At 41.1% G+C, this 18,948-nt stretch overlaps 1 long non-coding RNA gene across 1 annotated transcript; it reads left to right on the top strand.

Annotated features, from left to right (window-relative positions):
• The first annotated feature begins 8,702 nt into the window (after positions 1 to 8,702).
• Positions 8,703 to 16,877, top strand: LOC117673828 (uncharacterized). Its single transcript, XR_004593586.3, has 4 exons — positions 8,703 to 8,778; positions 11,935 to 12,006; positions 14,817 to 14,895; positions 16,775 to 16,877. It is a non-coding gene; the product is annotated as an uncharacterized LOC117673828 (long non-coding RNA).
• The last annotated feature ends 2,071 nt before the right edge of the window (positions 16,878 to 18,948 follow it).

Genomic DNA, 18,948 nt, shown 5'->3' with positions numbered 1-18,948 from the left:
CAATCTCATTTTGCATGGGGTTCATTTCTGTTAGTGGCAAAAAAAATACTAATTAAAAAATTAAATTGGGTGAATTGAGTCTATTCTACTTAAAAGCCTCTTAAAATTATTATTTTAGTTGGGCCTGACTTTCAGGTTTCCTATTAATTTTGTGGAGGGTTGAAAAATAGCTCTTCATTTCCGAGATTTTCTGCATTTGTTGTAAAGGCATTCAAATTATTTTCAACCTCATTTACTCTTCGTGCCATTTAGTCATATTGATTTGGGATGACATGTGCAATTTTGCTAGTCAAACAATGCATAGCCTAATAAAGATGATATCACAAACTCCCATCAATGTAATGCAATGGGCAACTACAGCCAGTAGGATTAAAAACAAGTTAGCAAGATGACATTTTGAAAAAAATAAAAAAGAACATAGAGAAAAATAAAAATAATGCACATGTGCAGAGACTTCCAGCATTTGGTTGCAGTGATATTTTTTTCTTTTCTCTTCTCAATGAATATTGAGTTACGACTTACGAGTATTTGCTGAGACCAAATATTAAGCCAGTTTTTGTGAAAATATAGCAGATGTCTATATTGTAGAAGATTACCATCTGATGTGTAGATCCATCAGGTATCTTGCCTGCAGTATGGTCAATTATGTGAATTATTCATGTCATCTTGCCTCATCTTGCCTCAATGTTACCCCCCCCCCCCACATGGTGCTGTGCAGTTTTATTAGAAGCAACTGGTAAGTGATAGATTGATCATGCCTTTAATATTGTCTCTTCCAATCCTTTGCTAAACATACACTAAGTGTTTTGAGATTCAAGCTTTTATCTCAGAATAAAGTAGTCAATATTGAGACTTACAGAGCAGATAAGGATAATAGAATGATAAAATCAAAGCATTGGAAGAAGTCAATTAAAGCATCATGGCCAATTCCTTGCTCATTGCACAGAACAAATGAAGACATTAATGCTATATGCCAGTGATGGCTAACCTTTTTGCCATTGCGTGCCAGGAGCGGGGGGAGCACGGGATGTGTGTGTGTCAGGCGTGTGCATGCCCACGCCCATAATTCTATGTGCCGCACCCCCACACATGCACGTGGAAACCCTCCCCCCTCGTTCCCCCTGCTCCCGACACGTGATGGCCCAGTAGGCCAGGTTTTCTCTCTCCCCATGTTCCAGAGTCTTTCTAGGAGTCTGGGGAGAGCGAAAACAGCCTTCCCCACTCCCCCAGAGGCCCTCTGGAGGCTGAAAACAGTGGGACCAGAAGTCCTGTTTTTCTCTCTCCCCAGGCTACTTTGAAGTGAGCAGCCAGGAAGCTTCCTCGCCAAGAGATGGGCAGTTGGAGGTTGCACTTGTAGGGGGAGTGGCACCACATACCTCCCTTTTTCCCCTGGCTGACTCCAATCCCAGCCCTGCCACTCCTCAGCCTCTTTCAGCTCTGGAGTTTGCCGCTCTGTGCAGCTCAGTGCTGTTTTCAATTGGCAGCTGAAGCAGAGCTCTTAGTCTCCCCACACGCAGTGCAAGTTTACAAGCGAGTGAGGCAAGAGCGACACAGCGTGTGTCTGTCCATCTCTGTGAAGAAACTTCCCGGAGAGGTGGTCAAAAGCTCCATGCGGAGGCTGCCAATCACTAGCTTTGGGGCGCCTGCTTCCAAGGGAACGGCTTGGCTACTTCGAAGCGAGTGGCTGGGAAGCTTCCTTGCTAAGAGACGGGCAGGAAAGCAAGCCACCGCTGTCACCAGCATCATGGTGAACAGGCCAGCTGGGTCAGAGGAGGCCACCCAACCAGCTCCCTGCTCCTTTGGAAGCTCGCTTCTTCCCCAGAGAAGAGACGGCGGCATACAGCGGAAGTGCTCTTGGCCCCAACATGGAAGCTTTGAATGCGTAGCTTGCTTGGGCTCCTCTTTGCTGGGAGCCGCAGGCTGCAGAGGGAAGGGCAAGAGTGACCGGCCGGCTCACGTGCACAGGGCAGCATTTGCTGGCTGGGCGGCTGGCTGCCCTGCCCACTGCTCCTTCCCCAGCATTGGTTTGGCCTGCGGTGCAGCCACGGGAATGACAGGGGTCTGGTGACTGGCCCAACAGCAGGCAGCGCAGTGATGGTCAGGTGGGAGTGCCACGCCAAGCCAGGGAATGGTGGCTCCCAGGGGGAAGGAGCCCAGGCAAGCCGTGTGTTCATAGCTCACCAGCTTCTGGTCCACCAAAGCCCCACCAGCTGCACCTGCTCAGCCTGTGGCTCCCAGCAGGGAGGATCCCAGGCAAGCCACACATTCAGAGCTTCCCTGGTGGAGCCAAGAGAACGGCCATCAGCCAGGGAACGGTGGCTCCCAATGCGGAGGAGACCAGGCCACAATGTCAGTTGTGCAGGCAGCCCACCACCACCACCACCCTGCTTTCACCGGCTGCTGGTCCAGACCGCCTGGGGTTGCACAAGAAGGGAGGGAGGGAGGGAAGCCCTGGCTTACCTTGCTCTGCTCCCTTTGGAGTGACCACCAGGATCCCCTCTCTGCATCTTTTGGCACGCAAGCCTGGTGCTAGTGTTTGCGCATGCATGAGCGCCAGAAACCAGACCACCTGGGCCGGTATGCATACGCACTCTAGAAACAGGAAGATCATCTTCCTGGAATGCGCATGCGCAATGGGCGGCTGCTCTTCCGATTTCTAGCCTGCCAGTGCGCATGAAACCCAGCTGGCCGGTCCACTGGAACCCGGAAGAGCAACGGGCGACGGCTCCGCGTGCCTGGAGAAATGGATCTGCGTGTCACTTCCAGCACACATGCTGTAGGTTCGCCAACATGGTCCTATACGCTGTATATTATTTTAAAGTATATTTCTTGGAATAGAATACTATATCATTGTTGCAAAAATCTGAATGACCACAGAATGGCAATAATCTGTTAGAGTTTTCTCTATGTTTTAATGATCACTCAGATTTTTGCAATCCAGATATGGTATGATTTAGTACTTAATAAAGATGGATCCAAAATAATCTATGGTTATATTATTTAGAGATATATTCCTTTTGTTAAATATAACCTTGGCTAAAATGGGTGTCCAAAATCAATGTAAGCTATAACTATGAAGGTACATCTTAATTTTGGCTGAGGTGCCTGCCTAATTGTTCCTGAAGGATGTTCAAAATGATACAGCCTTTCTCTTTTCCCTGGCCTATTACCAAGCCTGTTGACTTTGGGATTTTTTATCCAATGTGAAAACAGTATAGGTAACTCTTGACTTACAACAGGGGTGTCAAACTTGCAGCCTGCAGGCCGGATGCGTCACGCACTGGCCACGCCCACACACAATTTAGTGAAGGGGGAAAAAGTCACGATAATGTCATGTGACAATGAGAGTTTGACACCCCTGACTTACGACAATTGGGACTGGAATGGCCATTGCTAAGCGAGTGGTTGTTAAGTGACTTGCGCAAAATTTTATGACCATTTTTGCTATAGTCGTTAAGCAAATTACCCTGATCATTAATCGAATCACATTGTCTTCAAATAGTCACTAAAAATGGTCATAAGTCATGGACTATCTGTATTTTCATCTTCTAGGCTTGCTATATGCACATACATTGCTTCAGTGGTAATTGTGACAGGGCTTGAATCATCCGAGCTTCTATTGGCTACTTTCAGCTGCTGTGAACTCATCCCCTTTTTCCTTTGCTGCTAACTTCCCTCCACCTCTACATCAGCTTGTCTTTTTACACCTGTAACCTGTAAGCTACAGTCTGGAGATATGGCCAGTACACACATTCCTATTTCTATTCCATTTCTTTTACCGTATGCATAAAGACAATTTCTCAAAAAGTCTCTGCGGCTTTTCTATTCTCTCTCCCACTCCCTTCTCTTTCTTTGTAGAAAAAAGAAGGGACATACACACACACACACACACACACACACAAGTTGAAATGAAAGGCAGAGTGAAAAAGCAGATCAAATCCAAACATTTTGGAAACATTTTCCAATGTGAATTGTCAAAGTGAAAGTTTAACAGTCTGTCAGCACTGAACAGTGCTGTTTTCTGAAGGAAAATAAAACAAGAATTATCATGCCTGTTAGGCTGCTTTGAGAATTTATCTTGCTAGCTGCCTACGCAGAGGGTAAAGTATGATTGGTTAGAATCCAGGTTCTCACCCCTTGGGAATTCTAATAAGCTTATGTTCACAGCTCAGACCCCAGCCCTACCTCAGCTGGCCTGACTTTGGGCAGCGTGACTTGAATGTAGGCAAAGCCGCTCTTTCTAACTGATGCTCCTCTATTGTCCCTGGGAAGGCAAAGCAAAGGAGGCTGCCAGTTGCGAAGGGCGGGGGGATTAGGGCATGAAAAGCTTCCTTTTTTTCAGCTGAAACTCATCACAGACTAAATGTGTTTGGCTCCTGCTTAACCCTCTGGTGAATCGTTTCATAAAAATAGCACCTTGGTGTTGCATATATATTATCCCTCTGCATCTTTCCAAACATATTTATTCAGTTTACTAGTCAAAACTAGTTTCATGCTACACTAAGCCCAGCAGGGTCAACACCTAGCCTATGAAAACCAAGCTATCTCTTCTCTCCCTGCTTCATACATCATCATCATCAGCCAAAGTCAGATAATGGAAAGCAAAAATGTTGACCCTTGGTGATTATTGCTCACACGTTCACATGATGTAGCAGACAGAATGAGTTAAAATGGAAACCAATTGGTGGGTGACCCCTGTTTTCCCCCATAATGAGTGAACAGAGATAATGAATTATGAGGTAGCACAATGTTGGTAAGATTAATAAGAAGCTGATGGATAGAAGAAGCCACTTGGCTTTGAGCCAGTCACTCCCCCTCAGCCCAACCTGCCTCACTGGGTTGTTGTGGAGAAAATAGAAGGGTTTGACTTAGATTAAACTGACTGTGTGACCTACCTTAACGACAACGCAGTTGTGCCAGAATGGAGAACTGAGCTTTGAATTCGTGGAACTGTAGTGATGGAAACTAAAGCTGGGCCACATTTGCCTGACAAATTCCCAAGTTTTCTTTCTCCATTAAACACTTCCTGTTTTTAACGTTTTGTTCCAGGTTCTTGATAATATGTTAAACTTCCTTTTTGTAATAGAGGATGGCACTGCTGAGGTTGTATTCCATTACACATTTTCCTTCACTCTGAAGCCTTCCGGCTACACTTGCAAATCTGGAAAAGTCCAGTGGAAATTGTTCTCTTGAGATGTTCTTTCCTTGGAAGTCCATAGAAGAAATCAAGAAAGAGCGTGGAGCACTGGACGTGCAATTGCATAATGTTAAATGGGACATTCCTAGACATGCTGCATCATAATGCTCCTTCTCTCAACCTATCTATGATACCAAACAACGTTGGATGAGTTTTGAATTAGAATCAAGATGGGAGAAGAGTCAAAAAGGCAGATCATATTTGCCTTTGTTGCATCATTGTAGTGACTATAACAAGTAATATGACTATTAGCCACTCCCTAAACAAACATAAGAGTGAATCATTATGATGTGCTGGACTGCATATGCTCTAGAACGCTGGAGGATAAGCAAAATGTAGTGTGGCCATGCCCTCTAGGCTTAGCAATTGGGTATTTCATGACCACCTACCTTACTACCATGATAATCCAATTAGATATACTTCAAAGAAACTTCTGCAAATCCTGGGGTGTCTTAGGAACTGAAGCAAGAGGCCAATGCTTCTTGGTAGCAATGCTGATATTATAGAATAGATTCCAATCTGTGGAGATCAGACTGCTTCCCCCTTTGTTGGTCTTTGGAAGATCAAATTGTTTTGGAGAGCTTTCCATATTTCCATTTTAATTGTTTTATTTATTTGTTGTTCAGATTTGTTTTTCAGATTTGTTTATTTTCTCTATTGTTTTGTGGTTGTTTTATTCCAGTAGAGATGTTTTAATCTGGTTTGTCTATTTATGTAATCCACTGAATTGTTTTGATTGATGTGGCATAGAAATATGATCAATCAATAAATAGCATCACATCTCACTATATTTCAGGAAAGATAATAAGGAATGGTCAAAAAATACTCCACAGACTAGTATGTGATAGAGCATCTGTTAAGAACTGGGAAAATATATTTAAAATATATTTAAATGTTACAAAGTGTCTGCAAAATACCTGCAAAGATCAAAATCATACAAGCCATGATATTCTCTGTGACACTCCATGGAAATGAATATTGGATTTTTCAAAGAAGCAGGACAGGAAGAATATTGAGGCCTTTGAAGTTTGCTGCTGGAGAAGACTCTTTAGAACATTGTGGATAGCCATGAAAACAAACCAGTGGGTCACTGAATAAATCAACCCAGAGTTCTCACTTGTGATACAGACAATTAAGCTCAAATTATCCTACTTTGGATGCATTGGGCAAAGAGCTAGTTCTCTGAAAAAGGCTCTAATGTTGGGAAAGGTAGAAGGAAAGAGAAGAAGAGGATAAGCAGCAGGAAGGTGGATGGTCTCAGTTATGATGGGGATGAGTACACTACTGGAGACTTGAAAGAACAGGTTAGGGATAGATTGGCATGGAGGAAATCTATATAGTTCCTAGGAATAAAAAGCTACGTGATGCACATAATCAATAGAATCAATCAATAAGGAGTGGTCAGCCTTCTCCAACATGTCACTTTCCAGGTGTCTTAGACCAAGACTGCCACCATCAGTCCAATGGAAGCCCGGGTAAGACTTGTTTTTCCTGTCTCATGAGGTGTACACAGAAATGAACATTATAGTTTAGGCAAAAACACATGCAGATGCAGCAGACATTAAAATGCTTAGTGTGTCCTATATACAGTATATTTTTATGCTGTTAAACCTCCAACTGTGCTTGATGGGGCTTACATGGAAGCAGACATCCATGGAATAACAGCCTTGCCTTTTAGTTTACCCATCCTTGTTTGAGAGAACTTTTACAAATGCAAACATCTCAGTAAAGCTATATTGGAATATTATCAATACTAACAATAATGCTACTATGAGTGGCAAGAACAGAAATTCTGCATCTGGTCAGTGCTGTTCTAAGAGTGGAAGATTTCTCCTTCAGAATACAGAACAAGTAGCAGGGATTGAACAATTAGCATTCCAACCCTGAACTTCAAAGGCAGCATCATTTACACATTTCCTGAAACAACATATTATGGGGAAATGTGTTCCTTTCCTTTTGGCTTATTTACTACGGCAGGAAAACCCATAAGTACGATAATCTGTCAAGATCTTAAGAATGAGGCCGACTAGTCTATTATGTCTTCTAAAATGAATTAGGCTGCAGATAAGAAACTCTCTAACCTTTTTTCCGTCTTTAGTTGTGGTGAGATATCCAAGGAGAAGGATAATTTCTCTGTAAGTTTGCTTACAGCATTAAGAAGAGGCTAATTTGTGTGACAGTCTATTGGAGATTTATTTCAGAACTTTGTATTGTTTTCATTTGATTCCAAGGAATAGCAATATCTCATTGCTAACAATTTCAGCATCACTCCAATGACACTAACTGATTTCCCCCCATCTTCTCTGGTTAGCGTAAGTAAAAGAATATTTGTAGCTTCTGTAAGCAAGTCTGCATTCCTTGAACACCTCCATTTACAAAACTGATGTGTTTCTCCATCAAATTAGGAGTTACTAGAAATTATGAGTACCTCAGAAGCAAGGCTGCAAGGCGGTAAGACTCAGGCATGATGCTTGTAAGTCTTGGTCTGTACAGCCTTTCTCATGTAACTAATACACTGTCAGAATCAATGGCATAGTTGTCCATCAGAACTGATCCTATTGGACAAACTGAATTAATTGCTTAGTCCCTTGTCTAACCAATGTCTAATCAAAGTATTAATGTAGCTTCTTATTTTGGATGTGGGGGAAGAACATATTCCACAATAGCTATATTTCCTCCAAAAGATTGGAGAACACAAAGAAAATGCTTAGAGCTTCCTACTCAAAGTCAAACATTGTATATAGCCATGAAATTAGCCATTAGACAATGGTATATAGCCATTGTCATATATACACAATTTACCAGCATGCCATGTATTCTCATGTATACACAATTTACCAGCATGCCAGGACAACGTAACAAAGAGCTGTGGTGGCACAGTGTTTAGAATGCAATACTACAAGCTAATTCTGTTGACTGCCGACTGCTAGCAGTTTGGCAGTTCAATTCTCACTGGCTCAAGGTTGACTCAGCCTTCCATCCTTCAGAGGTCAGTAAAATGAAGACCCAGATTGTTGGGGGCAATGTGCTGACTCTGTAAACTGCTTAAAGAGGGATGTAAAGCACTGTGAAGCGGTATATAAATCTAAGTGCTATTGCTATTGCTAAAATACATATAGAGTACAGTGACTCTTCCTTACATAGTTCTTAACCTGTTGCCTTCGGAGATGGGTTATTTAGCCATCTGATGAAGATGGTATGTTACTGTCAGGCTACAGGAAGAGTATCAGGATAACAAACTATTTAGAACTTCAAAGATAAAAAATATTCAAGGCATATCTAGACAAGCCCTTCCTGGTTGTTATTATTCCCTACATTTCCAGATCCAAGAAGGCACTCCCTCTTCAATGAGCAATGTTGTTTTGTTTTGTTTTGTTTTGTTTTTGGTGCATTCTAGTCAGTGTTGACTTCTGGCAAATATCTGGACAAGTCCCTACAGGTTTCTTGGCAAGATTTTCAGAAGTGGGTTTGTTCTTGCTTGCTTCCTAAGGTTAAGAGAGAGAGAGGGAGAGAATAACTGGCCCAAAGTCACTCAGCTGGCTTCATGTCTGACATGGACTAGAACTCACAATTTCAAAGAGGTAAGTAAGAAAAAAATGGTTTTTGCCCTCCCCCAGCCCCCAGGAGCACTCTGCAGGCTTCCCAAACCCTCTGCGCACCCCATTTTTGTGAAATTTTTTTCGCAAAAATGGGATGAGCAGGTCGGGGCTTCAGGAGCCAAAAATGGCTGTATTCGGTATATAAGGTGCACCAACATTTCCACCCTCTTTTAGGAGGGAAAAAAGTATGTCTTATACTCCAAAAAATATGGTATTTCATTTAATTTTTCTGAGAACCTGTCTTAAATTCAGTTTTTTTTTTCAGATAAATATAGTATATGACAGACAGTTTGGTGTAGTGATTAAGGTATCAGGCTAGAAACCAAGAGAACTTGGTGTATCTTATACACCAGTGCATCTTACAGTCTGAAAAATATGGTAAATCTGTTATAATGCAAAATCTAATTTTTCTTTCATCTCAATATAATATGTGAGCTCGAAAATAAGTTTTTACTCCTGTTCTCAGGTCAAATTGTTTACTGAACACCAAGACTTCATCTTGTTGGGGCTGAAACTCAGGTTGTTCATCATGGCATCTAGGTACCATTTTAGCTTAGGGAATATGGGATGCCATCTCTGTCAGTGGCACATTCACAATCTTACGGATATTGAGCTTTTATTGGGGGGAAATAGGTTGATGGTATGGCATCTGGAAACCGTGAAGAAGATCATGGTTTTGATCCCAATTATCAAGAATCAAGATGGCAGATTCTTCAGCTGAAAATTTGGAGTGCTATTAGAAGTAGAGAAGACAAGATGAATAGGTATCAAGTCTATTTTATTATTATTATTTGCATAATATTTAACTCCCAATGACTCTGGGTGGTTCACAAGCAAGATTAAAAAGAATAAAAGAATACAATAATATTTAAGAATAAAAGAGAACAAACCAGAGATTAGCAACCACTTAAAAGGGTCTTTGACAAAAGCTTTGAGACTTGAAAACTTGAACATTTGGCCCTATCCAACCAAATGAAATTTAATGGTGAAAAAAAATAAGGTTCTACATATAAGCAAGAAAAACCAAATGCACAGGTATAGTATATAGGTGGTACTTGGCTCAATAGTGGTAATTGTGAGAGGGATCTTAGAGTCCTAGAGAGGACAATCACTTGCCAGCGATGTGTTGAAGCCGCCAAAAAAGTCAACTCAGTTCTAGATTCCATTAACAGAAGGGTAGAATCAAGATCATATGAAGTATTAGTACCACTTTATAATGCCCTGGTGAGACCATGCTTGGAATATTGCATCCTGTTTTGGCCACCATGATGTAAAAAAGATGTTGAAACTCTTGAAAGAATAGGGAGAAGAGCAACAAAGATTATTAAGCAATTGGAGGCTAAAACATATAAAGAACAGTTGCTGGAATTGGGTATGTCTAGTTTAATGAAAAGAAGAACTAGGGGTGAAATGATAGAAGTGTTCCAAGATTTAAGGTGTTGGAACAAAGAACACGGAGTCAATCTATTCTCCAAAGCATCTGAAGGCAGGACAAGAAACAATAGATGGAAACTACTCAAGGTAAGAAGCAACCAAAACTAAGGAGAAATTTCCTGACGGTTAGATCAATTAATCAGTGGAATGACTTGCTTCCAGAAGTTGTGAATGCTTCAACACTGGAGGTTTAAAGAAAAGATTGGACAACCATTTGTCTAAAAAGGTATAGGATCTCCTGCCTAAGAAGGGGTTTGGACTAGAAGACCTCCAAGGTCCCTTCCAACTCTGTTATTCTGCCTACAAGAAAGAGCAGCAGGCTGGGGGCCAAGCAGATTGCAGAAGAACCCTCATTCCAGAGGGCAGGTGTCACGACACAGAAAGTGAGTTTCTAATACCCAACAGATGGGTATATGGTAGTCTTTCTCAGCTTTGATTTCACTGTGTATCTAGCAAAACCTACATATGTGGTTGATGTTGGACTTTATTCATTTTTTAAAGCATTTATATGGCTGCACAACTCAGAACATGTGACTTGGTGGTGTACAAAGAAAACAAAAGAAACATAACTAATGCAAAACACCTTATTAACAATAAGTGGCAATCAGAACAATAAAGTGGCAATCAGAACTGCTTTCTGGTTCTTTACTCATCAATTGGGATTATAGGCAGGTCAGATGATGAGTTGCCATGAGCCCAGTGGAATCAATGCTGGAAAACAAAAAAACCGAGGTATGCATTTTCTGCTCAGTGATCATAATAAAATATTTTGATTTGACTTGAATGAAGTATATACAAACCGATTGAGTGAAATGGTCTTTTGATTCCCCCATGTCCCAACTGCCAAATCTAATGTAACAATCAATATTTCACCCCAAAAAAGTCTGGCTGATTCATTTTGCACCCCACTTCTGTCTTATTTTGGAACAGCATCCAAATGTTTAATGACATCTAAATGTAAAATGTAATGGAAATTACACCTGAAGCCTGCAGCATGTTGAGCAGTTTCTTCAGGTTTCCACATCATCTTGTTTAGTATGTTTGCCTTGTTGAGGAAGCCTGTCTCCTGAAAGCTTCATCTCAAATGTTCGTTTCCACTTTTTGTTGTGTTTAGCATGCAATTGGCAATTGGCACCTGCATTTGAATGGAACTCAGCATGGCCTCTGCTATTGATTAATTTGTGCTAATTAAAAACAGCAGTGATTCTGTGAGGGAAAAAAAGATGTGTAAGTGTCAATAAATTACAGGAAATTTCTCAGATTAAAGTTTGCCAATTTCTGCCTCAAAATAACTAAACAAATGTTAATGGCCTTTCCCAAAGAACTGGAGGCTTCCTCAGGGATTCTGGAAGAACCACAAAACTGTTTGTCAAGCCTCTTATTGAGTTATTTAGGGCAAGTTCCTTCCAGCTCCCTCCTTCTCCCTGGGATGTGTCCAAGGAACTTTTCACACTAGATCTGAAGTTGAAGTATTGGTTAGTGTTTTCTTTCAGGTGGAAAGAGGTGGAAAAACTTTAGCTATGAGAAACTCACCTTTTAACAAAATACTAATGATGGCTTGTCAACTTCATGTATTTATTCTTAAATTTGTATGCTACCCTTCATGCTGTCCAAAGTGATTCTGGGCAACTTAAGGTATGTTGGGGGGTAATTGGAGATATTTGGGGATAGTACAGTTGGAGATTAATTTCAGTCTCTTTTCAGGCCTGCTAAAGGAATTGACCTTATTACTGGATGCTAGTGGAGAGTTTGGAGTTTTTTCTTTGTATTTTAACGGTAATAAATCAAATATATTCTACATAATATATATTAAGTACACTAAAATATACTCTCATTTATCTATAATTGGGGAGAGGCGGGGTAGGGACAGAGGAAATAAACAGAAAAGAAGTGAAATGCTGGCGGGCCCGCGGGGAAGGGCCTTCTCTGTGGCTGCCCCAGTTCTCTGGAACCAGTTACCTCCTGAGGTCTGGACCATCCCCACCCTATTGGCCTTCCCAAAAGCAGTGAAGACCTGGCTTTTCCGGCAGGCCTGTGGCCATTGATCTCGCTTTTGTGATCTGGCGAGATCCGGCCATGAATGGTGTGAATGAGTTTTTAATGTTTTTAAATTTTTCAATGTCTTTTTAAAATGATTTTTTAAATGTATTGTGAGCCGCCCTGAGTCTTCAGAGAGGGGCAGCATATAAATTTAATTAATTAAATTAAATTGAATTAAATTTCAAATAGTTGCAAAGGAACTTCTCCAATAATATTAGAACTTGAGGCCATCTAATAAAGGTAGAAGGTTTAATATTCATGAAAGGAAACACTTTCTCAGTCAGAGCACAATGACATAATGAAATTTGTTCTAATGGTGTCCATCAATCTGAAAATAAGAGGAGGTGGTCTAATTTCTCAGAGGAGAGGATCAGTAGTGGGCTGCTGGGGGTTTGCAGTTGTTCGGGAGAACCTCTAGCTAAGATTCTGTGCAGTTCGGAGAACCCCCAAATCTCACTCCTGGCTGGCCCCGCCCCGCCCACCCCACCTCCCAGGAGTCCCCATGCGGCCCATTTTGGATGCAGGTAAGTGCAGGGTGTGCGCAGAGGCTCAGGGAGGGTGAAAAATGTGCCTACTGGAAGTTCAGGGAGGCCTCCCCAGGCTCTGGAGGCCCTCTGGAGGCCAGAAAAGGCCGGTTTCTGGCCTCCAGAGAGCCTCCGGAGCCTGGGGAGGCCGTTTTTGCCCTCCCAGAGGCTCAAGGAAAGCCTCCAGAGCAAAAATCCCCCCCACTGTAGTGCAGGAGGCCGACTAGGCCACACCAACCATGGCCACGCCCACCCAGCAACCGGGCAGGGAACCCCTTGCTAAAATTTTTGAAGCCCACCCCTGGAGAGGATCCATGGTTCTAGTCATATCAGCGGCTACTTATTTCTCCATATTAGTTGCTAAATAACACAAATGGAAAATACATGTGGAGAACACACTTTTGTAGAAAACACAATGTGATAATTATGTTGGTGTTGCTGTTTCTGGTATTGTTTTTATGAAATGCACACTTACATTTTTGTGGAACAGGTTTTGCCTCACTGTTTCTGTGATGTTTTAATTGTATTTTTTAAACACTTGTTAATTGGATGTTACTGTTGTTGCTTTTTTTACTGTTTGTGGTGAGCTGATTTAAACTATTTTAGGAGCGGTAGGAGGCACATTTTAAACACACACCACAAGCAACTAAGTAATAATCGTCTCCAGAAGTTCTTAGCTGGGTGGGCTTAATAATCATCCCAGCTTGCTATATGATTGCTAGTTCATGGGGACCACTGACAGGTCAAATTCACATCAGAAGAAGGGAGAGTGGAGCCCTAACACAAAAAATAGCAGATGGAAAGGCAGGCAAGCAGCCAAGAGATAACTCAATAGGCAGAAAAGATTAGATGAGGAAGGCAGGACACAATAGAAGTCAATAGAACTGATCGGGAGAATTTATATCCAGACAAAATCAGTGAAGAGCATGACTTGATGAAGATGATGAGGTACACTGGTAGATATCTACCCAGAAGTTCTCTTCCAGAGCATCCCTTCTCTGATAGAAGAAAGCTTGTGCAGCACTATGGAAGAAGAGCTGGTAGGAACTTGAAAAGGATTCCCATTTGCATTTTTATTGAATAAGTTGGATACCCAAAGGGATTGTTTGTGACTTTATGAATAGTTAACATCTGAGATATGCTTGTTGTTCATCCCTTAACAGCAATCATTTCCCAAAGAGTATTTTCAAAATCTCTGTAGTACCAAGCTAACTATTAAATGGTTCAGGATGTAGATGTGGTTCATTGTTCAAAACAGTGTTCAAATCTGGTTAGTCTAGATGCCCAGTGCACTTTCAAAGGGGAAACCAAACCCATTGTCTGATCTGAACATGATATTGACATGTGCAGGTAACATTTATTGGCTCTTTCCTGGATGGCCAAAGAGCAATGTACATAAGAAAATTTTAAAATCCATGAACATAAAAGAATACAAGGAAATCCAAGGCAGCCTTCAGATACTGATCTGTACATTCCATATTTAAAGCTCCATTTTCTCCTAGCTATTACAGGCAGCTGTGGAAAAGAGAGGGAGATGGGAGGAGGTCTTGTTTGAAACATGGTTCAACCCAGCATCCCTTTCACTGATTATCTTTCAAAGCCTTTTCATACGGGAGGGAGGAACAAGTGATGTACAAAGACTGAAAAGCTCAGCAATAATTCTGTTGGCACAGTATTTCATTGGCAGCTGGCACTCACTGCTCTATTGCCTTGTCTGGAAGACTATGGAATTAATGATCACATTTCCAATCATTGATGACTGTATATCAGCTACTTGGCAGTTTCTTCTATGGCTCTGTGAGGCTGTCACCATGTGGAAGAAATAGAGAATAGTCAAACATCACACTGGGGTTATGGGAGAAATAATCCAAATCAAACTAAGACTAGGGAGGAAATTTGCCATTTTCTTGCAATCACACCAATTTTAATACCATTTATCCAGAACATCTCAGTAATTTTATGGGACATATTTCTGTCTTCAAGCTAAATTAGTTATTCCACTTTTCTTTTGGGGTATGTCAGCTCCTGAAATACATGTAGCTACATCTTCCGTTGGAGAGAGGCTGCTTGAAGAAATGGAAACAAGACAAACACATCAGTGGTGGGTTTCAAAAATTTTTACTACAGGTTCTGTGGGTGTGGCTTGGTGAGCATGGCAAGGGAAGGATACTGTAAAACCTCCATTCCCACCCCATTCCAGGGGAAGGTTACTGCAAAATCCCCATTTCCTCCCAATCAGCTGGGACTTGGGAGGCAGAGAATAGATGGGGGCGGGGCCAGTCAGAATTTTTACTACCGGTTCTCAAATTTCTGCTACAGGTTCTCCAGAACTGGTCAGAACCTGCTGAATACTACCTCTGAAACACATGCATACACCACTAATAAAGATGCAAGAATAAAGATGCACCTCAGTTCTATTAACCTTTCAGGTGCATCTATGGACAGGCAATGAAAATATGCATTCACATTTAGAGAAACAATATGCCGCATGAAGGTGATTCTATGCATGCAATCTTACGGAAGGATGGTAGAGGAGGAAGTGTATTATACAGTATTATTCACAGAAGGCCAACTAGAAGGAGCAAAGGACTTGAAATTAAACCCTTCTAACAGAGACATAAGGAATTGCATATGCTAAACTTAAACACAATTGAGAAAGATATCATAGCAGTTTTCAAGTATCTAAAGGGATGTAATCTAAAGTAAGGTCAAGACCTATTTTCTACCACCACGACTAAAGGAGTGGGATAAGAGCCTTGGTGGCGCAGCGGACTAAAACTGCTGTTAAAGTAGCACTTAGCTGCCAGTTGCCTGCAATTACTGCAAGTTCAATTCTCACTAGGCTCAAGGTTGACTCAGCCTTCCATCCTTCCGAGGTAGATAAAATGAGGACCCGGTTTGTGGGGGCAATAAGCTGACTTTGTATAAAATAGAACACCACTGGGGGGGGGGGGGGCAAAAAGCCCTACTAAGCAGGTATATACAAAAGTATGAAGGCTATTGCTTAACGCATTGTAAGCTGCCCTGAGTCTCTAGAGAAGGGCGGCATATAAATCGAACTAATAAATAAATAAATAAATAAATAAATAAATAAATAAATAGATAGATAGATAAATAAATAAATAAATAATGGATTTAAGATACAACTTCTGACTGAAAGAGAAAACAGCAGTTTGAAATTGGAAGGTGTCACTTTGGCCATTCAGTTCAGCCTTCTGCTCAGTACAGAAATTAAAGTATTCATGACAGATAGTTATGTAGCCTCCTATTAAATATACCCAATAAAGGGGATGCTCCCCCTGCACCCTCAGACTTTCTCTGGATTATTGGTTCCACTATTAATCTGCTTGTATTGTTTAGATGTTTTTTTTCTAACGTTGAAACAGATTCTGCCTTTCTGTAATTTAATACCATTTTTCCGTGTCCTTCCCACTGGGATTAAAAACCGGCCTTGATCCTCTCTTTGAAGTGTGCTATCATATCCCTTCTCTGGCATTTTTTTCTCCCATAGATCAAACATATTTATGAAATTCTTCAATCTCTCTTTATAGGATTTTATTTTCTGGTTCCCTGATCATCCTCATTGCTCTTCTCTGGTTCTGTTTGTTTTATTTGAATCTAATTTAGAGTATTTTGCCTGGTAGAAGGTAATAGTCAATATGAAGGACAAATAATTCAGAATAAAGTGGAACTATTCTTTTCTGTGATTATAAATATATATTTTGATTAATTCAGTTTGGAGTACAGTTTCCTTTTTGGTAGCTGGATCACACGACTGATTCATTTGCGACTACTATTCCAAGCTCTTTTTCACAGGTACTACCGCTAAGCCAAGCGTTCCCTATGTTATATTTGTGCATTTGATTGTTGTTTCATAAATGAAAGCATTTGTATTTGTCTTTGCCAAAACTCATTGTTATTTTCAGCCTATTTCTTTGGCCTATTAAGTTTGCTTTAAATTTTATTAAATTTTATAACAGCTTCGGTGGCGCAGCGGTTAGAATGCAGTACTGCAGGCTACTTCTGCTAGCAGTTTGGCAGCTCGGGTCTCACCGCCTCAAGGTTGATTCAGCCTTCCATCCTTTCAAGGTCAGTAAAATGAGGACCCAGATTGTTGGGGGCAATAGGCTGACTCTGTAAACTGCTTAGAGAGGCTGTAGAGCACTGTGAAGTGGTTATAAGTCTAAGTGCTATTGCTATTGCTATTATTTCTGTCTTCCCAGTTTTATGGGAAGACAGAAAATTGATAGGGTTTTTTTTTTCACCTTTTCATCCAAAACATTAATAAAAAGTTGCATTCTATGGAACCATTCAGTCCAGGTTGATAAGGAATTGTTCATGAAACTACGGTATTTAAGATTTTTGAACCAGTTATGCATTTCCTTTAATTGATACCATCTGATCATCCTGCTAATCAAAATGCCATGGAGTACTACATCATATATTTCCCTGTAATGGAAATTTAATTATGTCTTTAGTCTTCAACAAGTTATTTAATTGAAAACTGAGATAAACTTTGTCTGCTGAGACTTATGCTTAACAAATCCATGCTGACTTCTGGAATGTCATTGTTCTGCAGGTACTTGCTTATAGATCTATTTAGGATCTTCTCAAAAGACTTCTGAGGTATTAATCTGAGACTGTTTGGTCTGTAAGTCCCTGAAATCTCTCCCTACAACACACATTTCTGTTTGGCAAACAGGATATCTCTTATCTTGCACTTTGTTAATTCTCCAAGATTTTTCAAGGATCATAAAGAACTTTGGCCAGACTGTTAGCAAGTTCCCTCTGTACTTACTATATGATGGGATTAATTTTGTATGAGTATTCAAATTAATTCAAAATAAATAAGTATTCCCTGATTATACTTCAAGTACTCCTTGTCAGGGTTCCAAGTAACACCCCCAACGAAGGAAGACTCCGAGGCTAGAAGTTTCTCAAAGTTCCATTTTATTAGAGATGTCATATTGGCACATCTGGGAAAACCCGAATTTGAAAGCTTCCAGATTTTCCCCACCCAAAAGAAAGTCCAAGTCCCTGCCCAACACTCACATGTCCATCACACAGTCCAATCCAAATATCATCCCAGCTGGAGATGCCTCCGAGTTCCAGCCCTCCAGGTGCAGAACAAGATGACCTTGACTTTCTGAGAAAAGAATGCTATTATGATTATACATCACCCTGGCTCCATATAATTCCCCCTCCCTGTTTCCCACAGTAGTAAATGTGGCAGGCCTGAAGGCCCAATGAAAAACATGACTTCCAGGCCTGACACTCCTGCCTATTAGGCAGTGAAACTACTTATACAAGGAAAATGGTTCATTCATCTTCAGAGGCTACACAGCCTTCTTTTGGGAGGCCTTAATTTGAGTCCCTGCTGTCTGTCCACTGACCTCAGTGGCCTAAACAGTCTCTTCTAAATTTGCTCTCATTCTGTGAAGAGATAGATCAGGCAGACTCAAGCTCAGCTGGGGGTGCTAAGATTCCCCCCCCCCATTTTTATATTTAAAAAATAATAAAAAAAAGTTTAAGGCAAGAAAAAAAACCCTCATCATACCAAATTATCATGGACCAAGAGCTCTGATTTCTGTCCCATATCCAGGGCCTCTGAAAAGGTATTCTTCATATACTCACTTCAAGCAAAGAGATGTACTGTATATTGTTGCTGCCCTCCTTTCATCCTACAAACCACTACCCTTTTCAGAGATTCCTGAAAACAGCTGACCAGGATAGCTACGCTTGAACAAGAAAGAGCGGGGGTGATTGTCTGAAGCACTCTTGTAAAAAAGGGAGAAACTGTCAGATCAAAAAGAGATAAAATGGTGGGCAGCTAAGTGGCTCTCCAAATATAGAACATTTATTCTTAGGCAGGCTTCATCATTTGCTAGAAGAAACCCCTATTTTCTCATTTTGTCTTTTTCCCATATCAGCCTTCACTTACAAGTCTATGTCATTCAGTCTCACACATATAGACAATTCAAACTCACCAGAAAATCAGATAAACTCACCAATCTCTACTATTTTTCTCTTCTCTTCTCTTCTCTTCTCTTCTCTTCTCTTCTCTTCTCTTCTCTTCTCTTCTCTTCTCTTCTCTTCTCTTCTCTTCTCTTCCCTTCCCTTCCCTTCCCTTCCCTTCCCTTCCCTTCCTTCCCGT

Source organism: Pantherophis guttatus, chromosome 2, assembly GCF_059756535.1.
Source record: "Pantherophis guttatus breed Tessera chromosome 2, ASM5975653v1, whole genome shotgun sequence".
NCBI lineage: Eukaryota > Metazoa > Chordata > Lepidosauria > Squamata > Colubridae > Pantherophis > Pantherophis guttatus.
Note: the sequence above shows the minus strand (reverse complement) of the source record. Positions and strands in the feature narration are given on the sequence as shown.